The following is a 19,652-nucleotide window of genomic DNA, read 5'->3' as shown; positions in this document are numbered from 1 at the left end:
GAGCCGGAAAAACATAGATAAAGCGGGTTTTAAAAACACGCGACATCTCAATGAAACAACACCCTCTCCATATGCTTGTGAATCAACTCCCTCCACCGACAAAGGCTTCTACTACTCTACTAACATTACAAGACTCAAGGATTTCGGCACAAAGTTAAGGTAAAGAGAAAACTAGAAGTGTTTCGCAATTAAAGTTAAACTAAGATGTATAACAATAAGAACAAACCTAAAGAGGTTTCTAACTTTGACCCTGTAGGGAATATTTCAAGCATCCCACACTTGAGCCCCACTGTGATCATACACTTAAGCATGGTGGCGTCCAAAGGGAAGGAAGCTAGAGTAAAAGAGTCGCCAACAAGTTTTAGGAACTTGTAAACCGTTCACAGGGTGAAGGTTACACCCCTTCACGATCCATTAGATCGCTAACTATATAGTGGTCCGGAACCATGACTGGATATTCGAGGATGAAGGAACAAATCCAGCCTAAAAGAGATTGAACCTGCCTTCTAAAAATAACCCTCTACTTTATTCTTCTCATATTCATTTGCGCTTTCTGACTAAAATACAATCTATATATTAATCCTAAACCTGTTTAATCTATGTTGGTTGAATATTAATGCACAAACAAATCTATTATTGACGATCACTTGAATTATAATCATATTAGCCTAAACAAGATTATTAATTATCTTATTAAGCGTGATTACAAGTACAAATTCCCTTTAAACCTGCAAGAGAGGGCATGGTCAAGCAATAACAATAATAACATCAAGCAACATAATATCAACAAATCATCATCATAATAATATTCAATCTCAAAGCATAATAATAATAGAAAGATCCTATGCATGATACTAAAGATTAATAACAAATCCTAGCATGTCACTAAACGATAAAGATCAAAGCTTTATCCCTAACATGATACTAACATGATATAAGAAATAGGAAGCAACCTAAACATGATACTAGAAAGCAATAAAAGCATCCTAACATGATACTAGGAAGTAATATAATCTCAGCATGATTTCTATATCAAAAGAGCAATTAAATTACTTACTTTGATGCCTCGTATCTCTTTCTATCAAAACAATACACACGTTAGTAACTTCAAGGAAAATATTAAATCAAACAATCAAATCAAATAATTGAAATAAGATTTGGGACCAAACCCTTAGAAATTATCAACCTTTCACGTCTAGGGCGAAGGCAACTTCGAACTTGGCTAGGTGTGTCTAGAACTCGTAAATGTAGAATTTTTATAAAGGGAATTTTAGAAAGAGGGAGAAGAATAAACTATTGCTTGAGAGAATTAAGGATGATTGTTGATTGTTGATGATTCTGAGTGAATGAAAAACAAGGAAATACGACCCTATTTATAAAGAAAATAGTCCGAAAATGATAGAAAAGAATCAGAATTTTAATCGAAATAAAACTGACCCCTGTCGCCAGCGACAGAGCCCAGCACGAAACGACAAGAATCACGCATGGAAATAGGCTCTGTCGTTTGGCGACAGACTTGTCATTTGGCGCTAATTAAAAGATAAAACGCGATTTTGTACGGAATCCTCTCCTTAATATAATTAAGCAATTAAACTCCGTGTTTATCAAATTTAAATCAGATTTTATCATAATAAAACACTTGTTTTATTTCAAATTAAATTCATTATTTTTCTAAAGATAATTATTAATCCTAACTCTATTAGAACTCAAAAATAACCTTCAAGACTACTCTAAAAAATTAGAATCAATCCTAATAATTTAGGAATAATAATTAATGGGCCCTCCACTAGATCATTGGGCCATAAAACTATTTGAGACCCAATTTAGTACTTTGGCCATAACTTCCTCATTATTCATCGGAATTGGGCTTATAATATATCATTGGAAAGCTCTTTGCGAACTCAACCCAACTACACTATTATTGGACCCCTGTCATGGGCCAAACTAAATTGGATTAGCTATTTTCATAAATAGAGAAGATTTTCAAAAACAGAAAGAAAGATTTCTATTAAAAATAACCGCATCACAAGACTTTTCACACTTTCACCTTATTCGATAATCAAGCGACGTGAAAAGTACTCATCATTGGGTTTGGTTTTTGGGGAGACACAATTGGGTGTCTACAGACCCAAATTACAAACCATGAATAAACTTGAAACAAAAACACACTCCCAAGCTTGTTTAATTGCTAGGGTGGTGGCTACTCATCACTTCTTTTCTCTTTTTTTTTCAAGACATTTACAACACAAACTACTAATTACAATAGACTAAAGATTGAACTAAGGAAACAAAAATGATATTCCTTAACCATTGTGAATAAATAATACATAACAACCTTTATCAACACTAAGAGTAGTTTAGGCCACGATCTTAGGAGTTGAGACTCAAGTTCTCGATCTAGGTTATTAAAACCTCACTTTTGGGGACAATATTGGATCAAATACTACCTTTCAGGGTTCAAATTCCTTTAAGATTAGGCGACACCATCTTACCACAAACCTAGACTTTAAGTCTTGTACATTTGGTAAGGTTATTCTCACACTAGCCTAAACTAGCCAATTCTATGTTCAACCAAGGGCATCTAAACCATGCTCGAAATTTTATTACAAAAAGAAAACAAGTATCCACCATATACAATCCAATATAATCATCACAAACCGACCAAAGGCAAAACAAACACCAAAAATTTTTTATTTTTTCAAAGCCCATTTCACATTTTTTTTTTTTTTTGTTTTTTTTTTTAAAAAAAAAAGAGAGTCAAATGGTGGATAAGAAAGCTAATTAAAGAATTTGGATACTAGGGGTTTGGATGTTAGGGAATTTGGATATTAGAGGGATAAGAAGAAGAAGAAATTTGGATATTAGGGAAAAATCAACATCATCAATCATCACAAAGCATCATCAAAGAGACCAAGAGTAAACCAACCAAACCATGCATTCAACCATCACACAAGAAAACCAATAAATATATACCAAAGCTAATCATAGAAATAAGATGCTCCAAAGCACACATATAATGGAGAAGTGAGACAAAAACATCAATATGCAATCGTTCTAGCCTAAGCATGCCATATCATCATGAACAGAGCAACAACCAACCTAAAATAGGCATGCAATCTAGAACATAATACAACATGAATCCTACCACAAGTCCCAAAGGCTAAGCTAAGCCTTTCATGCCAAACATTCCATATACAAACTCAAACTTCTGCATACATTGCACAAAAACATCACATGAAAGCACATATCCTATCAAAACCAAAAACTATCCTAAGCACAAGGACCTCAAGACCTCCCCCAAGCTAGACATTTGATTGCGTTCCCACGAAAAGAGAATACAATGAGTAACATCTCCCCACCAAGCTAAAACTCGACACAGGCCTCGGTGTTACAAATAACGAGAAGGAAGAGAAGGGAACGGCAAAAACAAATGTAATGGTGCGGCGATGGCATGTAATTGTAATTTGGGTCTACATCGCCGGAATAGGAGGGTTGATCCACGTATAGAGGAAGATCATAGTTGGGGCTACTTCGATAGTGACCATAGTCCGGTGCACTACTAGTACCCCAACCACCATCATACCCGGGTGGAAACCCAAAGTATCCCTTTAAGGTGTGGTTATCGATCTCCTCGGGAGTCATATTACCAAATATCTTAGGGACGTGGTAATAAGAAGGGTCCCCCCCTAAAATCACAAACCCTGGGTTGTGTATAATTGTAGGGAAGGAAGGATTGTAGCTCCGAAATGGAGCTACGAGGTCCTTGCCAATAGGAGTAGGTAGGTTGGTTGTTGTTCTAAATGACGAGAAGGAAGAGAAGGGAACGGCAAAAACAAATGTCTAATGGCTACTTCCAATCACCCCCCCTAGGCGGCGATGGCATGTAATTGTAATTTGGGTCTACATTGCCGGAATAGGAGGGTTGATCCACATATGAAGAAAGATCATAGTTGGGGCTACTTCGATAGTGACCGTAGGGAGGGAAGGATTGTAGCTCCGAAGTGGAGCTACGAGGTCCTTGCCAATAGGAGTAGGTGGGTTGGTTGTTTTTCCAACCCGGCACCGACCCCTCTTGGACGGGGCGGTGAGGATAGTTGACATAAGGGAGGAAGTGTCCCCTCTCAACTTGGTTTTGGTAGGACATTTGGGAGACATAGCTTTGGTATTCATTTTCTTGAAAAATTCTTGGGTTGGTTAATTTTAAATAGTGAAAAGTCGATTTAAGGTTAACGGAGGAAGAAGAGGAGGAGGAGCCGCCCATAAAGCTAGGAACGGTGGATATGCTATGGCGACGGGGTTGAGATGGTTGGTCAAGGTCGGGAACATTCCCGGGGAGTGGCTCATTTGGCACTTGCCAAGTGGTTCCCATGGTGTTCATTACTGCCAGATTTGGGAGAATGCAAAGGTGCTTACCCTTGACCAACCAAGAATAGGTGGTCACATTACCCCGGAGTTCCACAAGCATGTGCATTGAGGCAAGTCCGGGAATGTCAAGGACATTAGACCTGTTCACCGGGGTCAATTGGTTAACATAATCGGCGAAGCCCAAAGCCTTGGCAATTATAGTGATCATCCCACCACATTTTATTTCCCCTTTTAAATCTATACTCCTCTTTATTTCTAGGCCCCGTTTTATGACATGTACCCCATGTTCACGTTGCCCTCAAGATCCCCCTCAAATCGGGAAGCTATGAAGAGGCATTTGATTTCCTCTTTGGTTAGCTTCCCGAGGACTTGCTTTGAAAAGCATGCGTACCCCATAATTCTCATGAATATACGGAGTACGGGGTGGATAATGTGGCTAGCATGGCTAGACCGGGTCGTGAAATTAGGGTACCCCGCGATAACGTTCCAATTATACTCCTCGTATCTAGAGAGGTAGAAACTATCGGGGTCATCGATTAGATTATACACGGGCCATTCGAAAATCTCATTGAGGCGGGTTAAGCTTAAAGTTTTATCTTAATTGAACATTTTAAACTTAATCTCGCATTCAATGGGCACTCCCTCACTATTAATTCGGCGCATGGTAAGGGTGGAAAGGAATTCGAGAGTGAGCGATTCGTAGGTTAGCTCCCTCTTTTTGAGGAAGTTTAACCATCCGAAATTATCGGCCACTCGCCGAATTCCGTCGTCTAACCCTAGGAGTTGGCAAGTTTCTTGGTCGTAAAATCTTGTTGGAAGGATTTTTCGCTTAGAAAGCTCTTTGTAATAACCTTTGAATTTCTCGGGAATTTTTATTGAAGGAGGAGTATTGTTTTGATTTTGTGTTTGGCTTGGGTTTTGGTTTTGGTTTTGGTTTTGGTTTTTGGTGGAAAGGTTTTCGTTTATTTGGATGCCAAAAGTCTTTCTCTTCTTTCCTCCTGCACCTCCAAATAATCGAAGAACCATTTTGACAATGTGAGAATATGTTTACAAAGGTAACTCAAGACACCTCACACAAACACCAACACCTCAAACAACCTCCTTAACTTCAAACCCCTGATAAAATCCAAATACGTGTTTAAGAAATTCCAAATATATATTCCAACACAATCCATCAAATAATTCCAACACAACCAACACAAAATTCACAACCAACAATAATTCCAATCTACTCACAACAATCCTAAACCACAACAATCACAATTTTTAATTTTCAATTTATTTTACCACAATGTTCAAACTAGTTTCAAACACAATAATTCTCAAATTCCCAACAAGTCATGAATCAAAGCACACAATTTATCAAGAATAATTAAGAGAAGTAAGGTTTGAAGTAAAATCACAAGAATTAAGAACAAGAGTGAAGAAGTGAGGGAATTTATACCCACAAGAGCATGAAAACACTCTTAAACCTCCAAGCCTTGCTCAATTCCTCCTTTCTTAGCTCCAATTAGTTGAAAGATCCAACCTTTTCTTCAATTATCAATGGTGGTCTTCTAGGGTTTGAAATTTTTGTGTTTGAAATTGGGTAAATTTTGTGTTGTTGGGAAGAGAATTTAGAGGAGAAAAGGATTTTGTGAATTTTTGGTGGAAAATGTTGAGATTTGATGATGAATTTGTAGAGAGAAGTTGGAGAAAATGGGGTTTTTAGAGAGAGAAGTAGATGGAAAGGAGGAGAGAGAATATGAAAAATGGTGAATGAATGGTGGAGGATGAAAGAGGTTAAAAGGGGTAAAAGAAAATCTCCCTTTTTTTTACCCGGACAGGCTGGAGCGGACATGCAGAGGCTGAGGAGCGCCCGCTCCAAGCCTTATGAAAACCTTCTATTCCGAAAACCCAGTTAGGAGCGGGCGTGTAGTTATGAGGAGCGCCCGCTCCTAACATGATATTTGACCTCTAATTTCCCTTTTCTGATTGGAGCAGGCGTGCAAGTTGATAGGAGCGCCCGCTCTAAATTCAAAATTAGCTACGGCTTTTGCTTGGAGCAGGCGTGCTGATGGGGTGAAGCGCCCGCTCCAATTCTTATACTTGCATTCTGATTTGGCTTCCCAGATTGGAGCGTGCGTGCATCTATGATGGAGCTCCCACTCCGAAACTAAATTGGACTTATTGTCTAGCATTTGCACAGTTTGGAGCAGGCGTGCTGATGCTTTAGAGCTCCCGCTCCAAGTCTTCTCATAAGTCTCTGTTTACCTTAGTCAGTTTGAAGCGGGAGTGCATACCTCCTGGAGCGCCCACTCCTAATTTCAATTTTAGCTACGGCCTTGGTCAGAGCAGGCGTGCTGATGGGGTGGAGCGCCTGCTCCGACCTTGGTTCTTAGGTCTGGTTGCGTAGCCCAGAATGGAGCGGCCGTGCAACTCAAGCGGAGCGCCCGTTCCAAGCTGCCTTGAAGCCTTTTGTTTTCTATCCCAGCAAGGAGCGGGCGTGCTGCTTTCTTAGAGCGCCCGCTCCTTGTGATACCTAAAGCTTTTGTTTTTGGGACTAGCAGGAGGAGCAGGCGCGCAATGAGGTTGGAGCGCCCGCTACTCATTGACATAAAGCTTTCTGTTTTCTTCATTGAACTTGGAGCGGGCGTGCTTAGTGCTAGAAGCGACCGCTCAGGCTATTGATAGCATCCTGTTTTAGTTTTCTACGGATCTTTTTGCTTCAAGTTCCTATATCAAAACCACAAGATCATAAATGCAACCAAGGTGTTAGCCAAAATCAGATAGAACACCAGAACCTACTCTTCTCTCCATTATGTCACTCATTCAAATTTTTTTTTTTATTTCTCACTTTCTCAATTTCTTTTCTTTTTTTCTTTTTTTTTTTTTTTTTTTGTACTCGGGTTGCCTCCTGGAAGCGCTTCTTTAACGTCAATAGCTTGATGACCTCCACACTTAGGAGGTAAGATTACATTGTATTGATTCAACCAAACTGATATGAGCACCCTCGTAGTAAAGCTTGAGGGCGGTGCCCATTGACCTTAAACGATCTCATTTCATCTAAATCCGTGATTTCCACGGCTCCATGTGAAAACACTTCCTTAACAAAAAAAGGACCACTCCACCTTGATAGAAGTTTTCCGGGGAATAACTTCATCCTAGAATTGTAGAGAAGTTCCTTATCACCAACAAGAAATGTTTTCTTTTCAATATTGCGGTCGTGGCATTCTTTTGTGTGATTCTTGTAATTGCTTGCACATTCGTATGCCTCCAATCTTAGCTCTTCAAACTCATGTAAATCAAGCCATCTTTGCTCTCCCGCACTAGCTAAGTCGAAGTTAATCTTCTTAATGGCCCATTGAGTTCGATGTTCAAGATCCACCAGAAGATGACAAGATTTTCCATACACTAGGCAATACGGAGTTGTGCCTATTGGGGCTTTGTATGCCAATCTATATGCTCATAGAGCATCATCAAGCTTTTCCGACCAATCTTTTCTATTCCTTGCAACCGTTTTCTCAAGGATTAACTTGATTTGATGGTTGGACACTTCCGATTGTCCACTAGTTTGTGGATGGTAGGTAAGACCGAACCTTTGATGAACTCCATGTTTTCTTAGCATCTTTTGAAAAGCACTATGAACGAAATGTGACCCATTGTCGCTTACCACAGCTCTAGGAATTCCAAACCTTGGAAATATGACTTTCTTGAACAACTTCATGACTACCTCGTGGTCATTAGTTGGGGAGGCAATGGCCTCAACCCATTTTGAAACGTAATCGACCGCCACAAGGATGTATTGATTTCCATATGAAGAAGGGAATGGTCCCATAAAATCAATACCACATACATCAAATACCTCTAGCTCAAGTATCGGTTGTTGAGGCATCTCATTTCGCTTAGATATGTTGCCAATTCGTTGTCACCGGTCACAAGTCTTCACAAACCCCCAAGCATCCTTAAAGATGTGAGGCCACCACAAACCTCTATGCAAGACCTTCAACGCTGTTTTGTTTGCTCCCATATGCCCTCCATAAGGATCAGAATGGCACATTTTGAGCACATTTTGCACTTCCTCATCCGAAACTCACCAAGTTCACCAAGTTGGCGAACCAAGGAAGTTCTTTCTCATTCAAGATATAAAGCACATCATCTCTCAATTCATCACATATGGGAATATTATCATCACTAGCTTGCACATTCTCTAAACGGGAAAGATGATCCACAACTACATTCTCGGCTCCTTTCTTATCACGAATTTTAACATCAAATTGTTGAAGAGAAAGGACCCAACGAAGAAGACGAGGCTTGGACTCTTTCTTTGCCACAAGATACCTAATAGCCGCATGGTCGGTGTAAACAATAGTTTTGGAACCAATGAGATAGTTCCAAAACTTCTCAAAAGCATGTACCACGGCAAGAAACTCTTTCTCCGTTGTGGTGTAGTTCCGTTGGGCTTCATTCAAGGTCTTAGACATGTAATAGATCACGTGAAGCTTCTTCTCTATTCTTTGCCCCAACGCCCCTTCAATCGCAACATCACTAGCATCGCACATAAGTTCAAATGGCAATCCCATCTTGGCCCTTGTACAATTGGAGTAGAGATCAAAGCCTCCTTTAATTTGTTGAAAGCTTGAAGACACTTTTCATCAGAAAAAAAGATGGCATACTTTTGAAGAAGAATAGTTAGGGGTCTAGCAATTTGTGAGAAATCCTTGATGAATCTCCTATAGAACCCAGCATGCCCCAAAAAGGATCTTACTCCTCTTACATTGATTGGAGGTGACAATTTTTCTATCGCTTCAACTTTTGCTTTATGAACCTCAATCCCCTTCACTACAATAAATTGACTCTTGTGCCACGAATTATGACATGGGAATACAAAATTCGTGGCATAATTTGAGCTAGCCACGGGAAAATATAGTTATGCTAGAAACTCAAAACTCCAATGAAATATAATGCCACGGGAGAAAAATATCCGTGGCAAATTTAAACTAGTGCCACGACTTCTTTTTTCCCGTTGCAAATAAACACATATGCCACAATGAGTATTTCCCGTGGCAAACTTACACTTGTGCCATGACTAATTTTATATATGTGGCAAAATAAAAGTTGATTGCACCAAGGTTAATTTTTAGGAAAAATTGACACCATTAATCCCAACTTTGCCTTATCCGCCAATATTATCCCAACTTTAGATTATTCCCTATCACTCCCAACTTTGTACCACATTAATTTATATCACACCCAACCGGTAATCTAACCTGATATTGCAAGTTACCAAACACGTGTTAACATGTGATAGGTCCAAAAAACATTTAAAAAATTAAAAAAAAATTCCTAACCCTCACGCAAGGTGGCAGCCCTGCCACCTCTGGGCCCCAATCTCCTCCAGCCTACTTCCCTTCCTCCTCCCCTTCATATCCATTTCCAGCAATCGGCACTGCCTCTGGTGGTGGCGGTTGCTGCATCCATGTAGTGTTGCTGCTGTTTGCTACTGTACCACCACCACCAAAGGCGGCAGCAGCAGCAGTCGATTTCCCTTCCCCCTCCGTTTTCGCTAACTCCGATCTCCCTTCCCCCTCCGTTTCCGCCACCACCCTCGATCTCCATTCCCCCTCCGTTTCCGCCACCACCCTCATCCCCATCCAACTCCATCAACGACCACCCTCGTTCTCCCTTCCCCCTCCATTTTCGCCACCTTCACCGTGCCCTCATTAACCTTCCCCGTCGAATTTTGACAGATCCCTCTCATCCCCTTCCAATTTTGACATCCCCCAACCCTTCACCCATCGTTTTCGCCCCTTCCATTCCCTTTCACGAGCGGTTTCCACCCTTCCTTCCTTTCCCCGTTCAATTTAGACCACCCTACTGCATTCTCCGTCGAATTCCGGCCACCCCCTCCCCCCCCCCCCCCTCCTCGATTCCGGCTGTCTTTGATGGTGGCTGTCGTTTAAGGTAGCTGCCATTAAGGGTGGTTTCTTTCTTTATTTTTATTTTAATTTTGGTTTTTTTATTTTAATTTTTTGTTTTTTTTTAAAAAAAATTGACCAATCACGTGGTGAGACGTTTGCAAAAAAAAATCTAAGTCACAAATGTTAACCTGATTAACTAGTTGCAAGTCAGTTGGGGTGATAAAAATTAATATGGTGCAAAGTTGGGAGTGATAGTGAATAAACTGAAGTTGGTATTAATATCGGTGGATGGAGCAAAGTTGGGATTAATAGTGGTAATTTTTCCTAATTTTTACGTTGTGGCATTAAAACAGTTAAAATTTGTTTTTGTAGCATGCTTTCATATATTAACATAAATCGATAACTTTCATTTTAAGGGAAATAAACTTAGACTAATGTTGTCAAGAATCTAATGAAATTATTATATGTTCATGTTGGATAAATGTACAATTAAATTTAATCACAAGATATATAATACATAAAATAATTTTTTATAAAATTACATACATGATTACAAATAGTAATGTATTTAATCAATTTATAAGGTCATATTCACTTCACCTTATTTTTGGCTGAATTGAAATTATTTTTATTGAATTTTTTTTTTTTATAATTTTTGTTTACTTTTTTGAGGGGATAAACTCAAAACTATAGCCGCTAATTAAACCAAAACAAAAACACAAATTAAAATTGATTAGCACTTAATCCACTATCATTAACCGCCAATTTAGTACGAGTAAAAAAATAGATAAAAAACACAAACTTGACCTCGAAATCAGAAACCTAAATTTCTCGTAAAAAAAAAAAAAATCAGAAACCTTGTTTGCTGAAGATTATAAACCGTTCAAATGATAGATCCTTGATTTCCAGATTCATTCAACGCTGGCAAGATCAATTATTTGACAAAATTTCAAGGTTAGATCAATTAAACATAAATTAATCCTTCATTTTTCTTATATTTAGTGTTTTAATGTATGAATCAATGTGGATTGTAATTGCTATAATTGAATAGAATTGTTTTCGGCAATTTTGATTATATTTTTGCGAATTTCTGCTTCAATTTCATATGGCTTAGCTGATTTATGTTCTTTAATTTTAACAATTTTGTATGGTAGCTTAATTCGATTTTTGTAAACAGTAATTACTTTGATTATATTTTTGTGTAGAATCTGTTCAATGTTCTGAAATTGTTTGCATGTGTTGCTACTTAGTGTTTTTTGGCTAAATAATTAATAATAAAAACTACATTAATCAATTATCAAACCGTTCTTTAGACATTATGGGTATTTAGTCAAATGTGTGACTTAATTCTTCAGTATTCTCATGCATATTAACTATATGTATAAATTTGATTCACTATGATAATTTGTTAATCTTTTCATTTTAGTGGATATGGTAAGGGGGCAGGAAGGGAGAGGAACGTTATGCAGATAGGGTAGGAAGTAAGTGTGCTAGCATGGGAGGGGTGTTAGGCAGGGAGAGTGCATGCGTGCAGCCAGGGAAGGGGGTAGTGTGCAGGGATGGGGGCAGTCAAGGATGGGATTAAATTGTAGGTTGGGAATAAGTTTAGTGTGCAAGCAGGGGAGAGGTGAATGTATAGGCTGGGAGAGGGCATGTGTGCCACAAGGGAGAAGGCAGTATGTAAGGAAGAGGACAGGCGGGGAGGGGAGAGTGTGCAGGCAGGCAGTGAGGTAGTGTGCAAGCACGGTAGGGGGGACAGGAAGGAAGAGGAAGCCAATAAGGTTTGCACTCAGGGAGAGGGAGGTTGGTTGTTAATATTCAGTTGGATAATTAACTTCTTTTTAAATGTGATGGTTTAATTAACTTTATATGACCACTTGTATTAGATGATTTAACATGTATTATATGATCACTTGTATTAGATGATTTAACTTTATAAGTTGTTGTGGTTGTTACGATTATTACTTTACAAAAGTAACATGTTGATAATTTCGTTTTCAAATGTAAAATGTTGATTATTTGCTTAAATTCAATGAAGTTGAAAATTTTAATATCTTGTTCTCCTTCAAAGTTAAAGCATGACTTAACTGACTTGATTTTTTTAATTATTTTTTTGAATTGTTTTTGTATTTGTAGTTCTTCTTTACACATGGATACTTTGGATGTCCAAGAGAGGTTAGAGTTGATAAGGTGTGCTAATAGGACAAACACTTTATATATAAATTGAGTTAATTTGTGTCTTGAGTTTTCTTTCATGACTTAGCATCAAATAGTGACTTAGGAGAGGAGGATAAGAAGGTACCTTGCCCTTGTAATCGGTGCAACAATGGCCGACATAAAATAAGGGACGAAATATATAGTGACTTGTTGGTGAAAGGAAATGTGCAAGGGTATGTTCGCTTCTTTCTAGCATTTTGCATTTGTGTGTTAATTAAATTATATGTCAAAATCCCTTTGTTTTTTTGAGTAATTATTAGATGGTCTTAATTGATTAAAAACAGCTTTGCGTAGCTCACTATGTTGTTGTAGTAGCTTGCAGCACATGTGCTACATCATTGTAGTGGCTTGTAGTTGATTTTCTTAGGCAATCAATGTGGTTTACAATTCTACAACTCTTATTTATTGTCTAACTATGACTTTTCTTATTATTGTAAAAACAGATGAATAAGTAAATAATATAGGCTTCTAACAATTGAAGCTAACAAAAAAAAAGGCTTGAGTCGCTAGGGATAAAACCAATCGCTTCTTCTATAACGAGTTTATTTGAAAGTACTAAAACGGAAAAAAATAAAAAAATAATAAAATAATAAAAAGAAAAGAAAAGAAAAGAACGAAGCAATGCTGGCAAGGAAGATGACGAATATGTTCCCAAAATTGACGAGCTTGAGGATTAGGAAGTTGCAAAAGAACCTCAAATTAGATTTACATAAAAGGTATGATCATAAATAAGGATGATTTGATTAATTTTCCATCAATTTCAATAGTCTTTGTAATTTGTTTGGTTATATGTGTCAGGCTAACATAAGAATTATGATAGAAGGGAATAAAAAAGGTAATTTCATTCCACCAAAGTTGGTGGCGAAGTTTCTGAAGATGAGCTAGAGAGCACAAGAAGCATTGGCCAAGGACATCATAGATAAATGTGTTTCTATTTGATTCTCGACTTATAACCTACGTTTTGGTCTATTATGTTCCCTTCTACAGTGTTTCAACATTGTCATACTACCTACATTTCAGTCTATTATCTTTCTATTTTGCTTCAATATTGTCATATCAGCAGAACACTATAGTGTAGACAAGGGCCTGTGTAGTGAGGTGGGGGTCAGGTGCAGGGGATGGGATAAGGACTGTTTAGGGAGGAGGGAGTGCAGGGAAGGGGTGCAGGTGTAGGGAAGTGGCGTGCTGGTGTAGGAAGGTCGAGGCAGCTTCAGTCAGGGGTTGTAGGGGATATGAGGGGGATTGTGTAGGGAAGGAGAAGTACAGTGAGGGGGTGTAGGTTCAGGGAGGTGCGTATACTGACGTGGGGGGAAGCTTCAGGCGGGGGTGTAGGGGATAGGAGAGGGGCTGTGCAGGGATACATACAAGAACAACTTCATATCTGTTATGTGTGTTATTCAGATCTCATTTCCTATATTTTCCATCAATTGACAGTTTTTTCCTAAAGATGATACTTGTATGTTTTAGCATTGATGTGGCATATGTTTGCTTGCTGTCATCTAATTTCAGATGTTTGCTAGTTATTTCGATTAATTGCTTGCTTGTGTACTAAGTATTGGTCATAGCACATAAGCTACTTACTTCCTCTATTATGCTTTAATTAATATATAGTTTTGTAATTTTATTTTTAGAGAAATGTATATTATATATAAAAATATACCTTGAATTGCAGCATTTTGTGAGCCAACAAACAGTATTGTTTAGAAAAAGACGAAATAATAGTTTACTTTGTGATATGATGAGTGTTGACTGCATGGCTGCGAGAAGGGTCTATTATTTATGCTTCAAGTTCCTAGCTTGTATGTTCTTTCTTCACTGACGCTAGACGGTTGTGTTTGTCTGTTACATCTTATTGTGATAATTTAATTAGCTCTAGAGAATATAGGAGAGTATTATCTGCGAAAACTTAGAAATATCTTTTCTTTCTGTCTTAAGGGGGATGATTCTACTGAGACACTATCAGTTGCTAGCTGTTGCTTCCTCATTATGTCTGTATTCCTTTTTTTATCATTATGTTTGCATTGTGGCATTGTGTGGTTATACATTTGAGTTTGCAAACCAAAGTTCTTTAGTAATTCCTTTGTCTTTTCTGATATGCTTTGTCATATTTATTTTTAGAGAAAATTGTAGGTATATTTGTTTAAGGAAAATAGGAATTGATACTATTGAAATCTTCTTGTTGTTTGCTGGTTCTTTGATTACTTGACAGAGAGAAGTAAAATATTTTTTTCCAGAATTGATTGGTTTAATTTGATAGCATTCCAATATATTTTCTTACTTATGCTTCATCTTAGACTGAAACTATTATATCATCTTTGCTACAACAGGTACAGTTTGTCTGCTGGCAAGTCATTCATTTCTTAAAGTGCCAGAATATGAAGATATTAAGGCAGGTAGGAGAAAATTTAATCTATAAGCTCAACTTCCCTTGTTATCATTTTGTTTATCATTTTGTTTGTTTAGGAAAAGGAACACCATAGTAGACATAGAATATTGGATATATAAAAGATGACATGTCGTTGGCTAAAGAAGTCAATCAATCATGTCTTCTAATTTTAGAGAAATATACATTATATATTGCGGCATTTTATGTGGCTTACTTATGGAGTTGGTTATTATTTCTTAGTAAACATTGAAAGCCTGTAATAATATGAGTCTGACATCAGTTGCATATTTTTTGTGGTTACTAACATTTTTGTTTCAGAGCCATATTGACTTGATTTTTTTTTTCATTGTAGGTAAAAACGAGATCGTGCAACACAACCGTATCATGCTTTCATAAAGTATTTATCGTTTTGTATCAAAATAATTAGTGTTTTTTATTTTATTTTTTAAGTGTGAACCAGTGATTAGACAATGCGACATTGATTTCTAGTATGTTTTTATGTACAGATACCAAGTTATAGTATGTTTTTATGCACAAATATCGAATTCTATATGTTTATCTATATAGATATCATACATTAGTATAAATTAGTATAAATTTAAATATTTTTGGTGTTATGTCTACTATTTCAAGTTTTCAACAATGAGTAAAAAAAAAAAAAATAAATAAATAAAAAACCATTAAAAATATTTAGTTATGTGTATACTGTAAATGCTACAACAAAGCTTAAAGCTATTAAATTTGGTAGCCAGGATAGTATTAGTCTAGCGATTTTATTTGCCACAGTATATTTGTGGCACAAAAGCTTACTAGCCACACTAATGCTTGTGGCAACAAAGTTTATTAGCCATGGTAGATTTTGTGGCAAAAAAATTTTGTAGCCACAGGAATGTTTATGGCATAATGTTTATTAGCCACAGTAGAATTTGTGGCAAATAATTTGTTAGCCACGTTAGTATTCGTGGCATGAGGATTTGTTTGCCACGTCAAAACCCGTGGCATAAAACTCAAAATTTGCCACGACATTCATTTTCCCGTGGAAATTTCCTAGCCACGGCCTTTTGCACCACGGGAGTAAATTCCATAATTTCCGTGAAAACATAGAATAGCCACGGGAATTTTAAACTTGTGCCACGATTTTTCCCGTGGCACAAAGTTCATTTTGTTGTAGTGCTTGCTTGAAATCTTGTGACCAAGGACGATTCCCTCTTCAACCATGAAGTGGCATTTCTCCCAATTTAAGACCAAGTTGACCTACTCACATCTTGCTAAGCATTTGCCCAAATTGGACAAACAATCTTCAAATGAGAAGCCTCCTACTGAGAAATCATCCATGAACACTTCCATCTCGGCTTCAAGCATGTCTCCAAAGATATTCATCATGCACTTTTGAAAGGTTGTCGGTGCATTGCAAAGTCCGAAGGGCATCCTCCTATATGCAAAAGTACCATATGGACAAGTAAAGTTGTCTTCTCTTGGTCATCTGGGTTTATGGGGATTTGAAAGAAACTCGAATAACCATCAAGAAAGCAATAATACTTGTGTTTGGTTAGTCTCTCAAGCATTTGGTCGATAAAAGGGAGGGGAAAATGATTCTTGTTAGTGGATGCATTTAGACGTCTATAGTCTATGCACATCCTCCAACCGGTCACCGTTCTAGTTGAAATGAGATCACCATTTTCATTTTCAACTACGGTCATTCCTCCCCTTTTTTGGGACCACATGAACGGGGGAAACCCATCTAGAACTCGAAATGGGGAAGATGATGCCGGCATCAAGGAGTTTGGTGATTTATTTCTTCACCACCTCCCAATTTGAGGATTAAGTTTCCTTTGCCTCTCAATGGAAGGCTTAGCACCCTCCTTAAGTGTTATGTGGTATATACATAAAGCGGGACTAATATCTTTAAGGTTATCAATGGTATAACCTAAAGCACCTTGGTGGTTTCTCAAAACACCACATAACATTTGGCACTCATTCAAAGAGGAATTCACAATTACCGGAAAAGTTGAATTAGGACCAAAAAAACACATACCTTATGTGTGATGGTAGAGGTTTTAACTCTACCATAGGAACACCTTTACCTTCTCTTGAAGTAGCTATCTCCAATGCATCATGACTCGTGATTCCCATGCATATTTGCTCAATGCTTTCTTTCGTACTTCCTTCAAGCATCTCTTCATACAATGCAATCTCCTTGCTTTGCTCACCTATCTTTTCCTTGTTCAATAGGATATTCTCAAGGGCATCATTAGTAGTGAGAAAGTGCTCATGCATAGAAGTCACAATAAAATCAATAGTATCAATCATCATACAATTATCAAGATTAGAGCTTGGATACTTCATGCTCTCATTCAAATCAAATTATATCACCTCATCTCCTGCTTTTAATGAAATTTTAGCACTTTTAACATCTATTAAAGCACCCGAAGTAGCAAGAAAACGTCTTCCTAGAATTATTGGAATGTTAACATCTTCATCCATCTCTAACACAACAAAATCTACCGGAATTACAAACTTTCCCACCCTTAGAGGAACATCCTCCACCTTATCCTTTGGAAATTTGATAGAACGATCAGCCAATTGTAGGGTAATGTTGGTGGGTAGAAGTTCCCCTATCTCAAGTCTTTGATTACCGAATATGGCATAAGGCTAACACTAGCCCCAAGATCACATAAAGCATTATCAATTTGCATTTTATATATTGCACAAGGGGTCACTAGGGTCTTTCAATTTCGGTGGCATTTTGTTCATGATAATTTCACTACAATTCTCGATGAGATTCACCGTTTCCACCAATTCACACTTTCTCCTTCCACTCAAAATGTCTTTTATAAACCTAGCATAGTTAGGCATTTGCTTGATAGCATCGGTAAAAGGAATTGAAAGGTGAATTTGTTTCAATGTTTCAAGAAACTTTCCAAATTGCACATCTAATTTGTTTCTAACAAATTTGTGGGGATATGGTAGTTTTTGCAATTGTTTTGTTTCTCTTTTTTTTTCTCTTTTCTCTTCACTCTCTTTTTCACAATCTTTTTCTTTTTCACATTCTCGTTCTTTTTCACATTCTCGTTCTTTTTCACATTCTCTTTCTTTTTATTTCTCATGATTTTTCTCTCCTTCTTGCTCAAAATCACTCTCGAGGGGTGGCTCACTCAAGTTCACTTTCTCATTGCTTCTTTTAAGGACACTCTCTTCCAACACCTTCCCGCTTCTAGTTGATATAGCATTGACGAGTCTCTTAGGATCTAGTCCTTAGGGTAGGAGTTTGGAAGTTCTTGTCCCTTCCTTTAAAGCATTGGCCAATTGAGAAATTTGTGTTTCAAGCATTTTATTATGGGTCATGACTTCACTAAATTTCTTATCACTAGAGGCCATGAAAGTATTGAACATTTTGGTTTGACTTTCCATCATTTCCTCTAAGTTAGACCTGCTAGGTGGTGCTTGTGCATATTAGTTATCTTGGGGAGCTCTATTACCTCTCACATTCGAATTGGAAGCATTTTGATTAGAAGATCCTCTATTGTTATTATTGTTCCAATTATTCCTATTATTAGAGTTCCTCCCTTGGTGATATTGGCCTTGATTCCCATAGTTCCCTTGGTTATTATGGTTATGGTTACCATAACCACCTTGTTGGTTGTAGTTACCTTAGGGATTTTGGTCCCTTTGGTTCCTATTCCCCCATTGCTTTTGGTTATGGTAATCATAATCATTCCTCTTTGGTTATAGGAATTCCCCCCTTGTTCTCTTCGATTAGGTGCTAAGTATCTTTGATTGTCATTCCTAGGTCTATTATCATAAGACAAAACATTGACATGTTCATTTTCATTCTCATTACCATCTTCATATTGGGTTGGGGTTGGGAATCATAATTACAAGAAGAGGTGTCATGGTCATATGACCAACAATTTTCACAAAATAAGCACCCATTTGGCTTGTTATTAGATGTAGAAGGAGAAGAGTTAGAATTCACACCTCTCCCCTTAGATTGGGAGGGATGCTCTAGATGCGAAGTGGAGGTCTCAAGTTTCTCCTTGATAGATGTCATCTTCTTGCCAAGGTTAACGATTTGAGATGTCAAATTACTAATGGCATTGAGGTGATCGACGGAATAAACTGCACTTCATCCTTTTCTTAGAGACTCCCTCTCTCCTTCTTGCCAATCCATGTGGCGCCTCACCACATCCTCAACTATTTCAATGACTTGCTCCTCCGTTTTGTTCGTAATCGGGACATAAGCTCCCGCATCCAAGCTAGTCTTTCCTTGTGGTCTCAAGCCTCCATAGAAAATTTAAAGCACTTGGTATGTCGAAATGTCGTGATGAGGACACTCCCTTTAATATTCTTTATATCTTTTCCATGCCTCGTATATGGTTTCACTAGCTTTTTGACGGAAACCTTGGATCAATGCCCTTGCCTCGTCCGTCTTCTTTTGAGAGTAAAATCTCCCTAAGAAAGCCATGGTGACCTCGTCCCAAGTTCTCAAGGAGTTTGGTCTTACCTCCTTCTCAAGCCATTCAAGAGCCCTTCCTATCAAGGAGAAAAGAAATAGCTTTAGTCTCACAAATTCTTGAGTAATCCCATTTACCTTGATCGTGTTGCAATATTTTTCAAACTCGTTCAAGTATGCAAGAGGGCTCTCATGTTTCGCTCCACTAAATTGCCTCTTTTCAATCAAATTTATCATTGCGGGTCGAATCTCGAAATCATTGGCGTGAGTAACGGGGGGAGCAATTCCACTTGAAGCTCTATAAGCTCCCGGAGTTCCCAACTCTTTCAAA

General features: G+C 37.9%; 1 long non-coding RNA gene and 1 other non-coding gene across 2 annotated transcripts; both read left to right on the top strand.

The window, feature by feature from the left end:
* The first annotated feature begins 11,094 nt into the window (after positions 1-11,094).
* Positions 11,095-15,485, top strand: LOC145590618 (uncharacterized). Its single transcript, XR_014102115.1, has 5 exons — positions 11,095-11,219; positions 12,402-12,455; positions 12,539-12,655; positions 14,810-14,875; positions 15,221-15,485. It is a non-coding gene; the product is annotated as an uncharacterized LOC145590618 (long non-coding RNA).
* A 3,699-nt stretch (positions 15,486-19,184) lies between these two features.
* LOC145593297 (small nucleolar RNA R71) lies at positions 19,185-19,290 on the top strand. The gene has a single exon (XR_014102652.1). It is a non-coding gene; the product is annotated as a small nucleolar RNA R71 (small nucleolar RNA).
* The last annotated feature ends 362 nt before the right edge of the window (positions 19,291-19,652 follow it).

This window comes from Chenopodium album, chromosome 18, assembly GCF_948465745.1.
Source record: "Chenopodium album chromosome 18, dcCheAlbu1.1, whole genome shotgun sequence".
Classification (NCBI taxonomy): domain Eukaryota; kingdom Viridiplantae; phylum Streptophyta; class Magnoliopsida; order Caryophyllales; family Amaranthaceae; genus Chenopodium; species Chenopodium album.
This window is presented reverse-complemented; position numbering and strand designations above follow the sequence as displayed.